This window comes from Cynara cardunculus, assembly GCF_001531365.2.
Source record: "Cynara cardunculus var. scolymus isolate 2C chromosome LG 9, CcrdV1, whole genome shotgun sequence".
NCBI classification, from domain to species: domain Eukaryota; kingdom Viridiplantae; phylum Streptophyta; class Magnoliopsida; order Asterales; family Asteraceae; genus Cynara; species Cynara cardunculus.
Window position 1 is genome coordinate 1,644,192 of NC_037536.1, and position 1,489 is coordinate 1,645,680.

Sequence of the window (1,489 nt, forward strand, 5' to 3'; positions counted from 1 at the left end):
CTTTGGGTGGAGAGCAGGATTTTGGTGAAGATGTGGAGAATGTTGATGAATCTACTGGATTATACTTTGATTTTGAAGATGATATAGAAGAAGGAGATTCAGAGTTTCCTATTCAAGGTGATCCACAGTCTACTCCAGAATTTTTAACTGCTGATCTACCTACTGCGCCAGAATCTAGCACTCCAAAGCCAACTGTTGATCCTACAGAGATATTTACAAAGAATTACATTCCATTCCATATCAGAGCAAATTATTTTGGTTATGATCGAGATCGAATCCGAGAGTCGTACCTTGAAGATATCTATTTTGGTATTTTCATTCGTCACATGAAGCTTATCAGTGGTGACAGAGTTTTGGGGATCCACAAAAAGCCTAAAGAATTCAGAACAGAGTATAGACATATGCTGAAGTCTAAATGCCAGCCAATCAGTCAAGTACGTACCAAGCACAGGATTGTCTCAATAAAACAAATAGATGCTCAGAGACTCCGAGAAATTTGGTATCCTGTTTTTACTGTCACAAGACAGGATGGCCAAATCTGGAGATTTAGTGAAGCTGATTTCTCTAACATGTACTTAGATGATTTGGAGTATTTGTATTTCRAACTMAAAAATATGCAGATCAGAAAAGAAGGAGAACTTGTAGCACTGGAGGCAATCAAAAGATTCATCAGAAGTCAAGTCAAGCTGTCTATGGTTATCGAYGTTCAAATGGGTCTWGAGGATARHSAGAAAATTATCAATCTCAAAAGACCTAATCAAGAGCTTGAAGACATTGATGGTTACCCAGTATACATGATTCTTGAAAATCCTGAGTTCGGAGTTACTTATTTTGCTCAACTCCAGAAGAAGAAGTTTATGAGATTCAGTGAACTAAATAAATACTCTGATGGTACTATCAGGTTGGTGAAGAGGGYATTAGACTCAAAGCTGGTGAGTAATGAAAAGGCTGTGGAATCCGAGCGAATGAATGCCAAAGAAAGATATCTGCTCGTCAACGCTATTAATCTGCTCGAGGAGAAAATTCAATACCGAAATGCTCTGAGAAGGTTTGAGAAGATTCTTGGACTGCRCAAAATGAAATTTACAAGAGTCCAAACTTGAATCCAAAGGGGGAGAATGTTGGGTTCAAGATTAGAGCTAAAATGTTGTATTCAAGTTTCTCCATTTACTTAGCTTTATTGTAATTAGTTTAGCTTTATTTTCCTTAGTATAAATAGTCTTTCCTTTGTAATTGTAATTACACTTTTTGATTACATCATTAATCAGAAAAAGGTGATTAGACAGCAAAGTAATTCTCTCTCTCCAATCTATCTTATATTCATCTTTGTTCTTGAGATTTGATGAAGATTACTTCAAGATTCGTATGAAATTTGGACTTTTCACCAACTAATGTTTCACGCTCTAGATGTACCACAAGGTGTTCCATAAAATCAAAGCACCCCAGTGGAAAGACTCTTTCCAACTTGCATATAGTTTCAACTATTGTC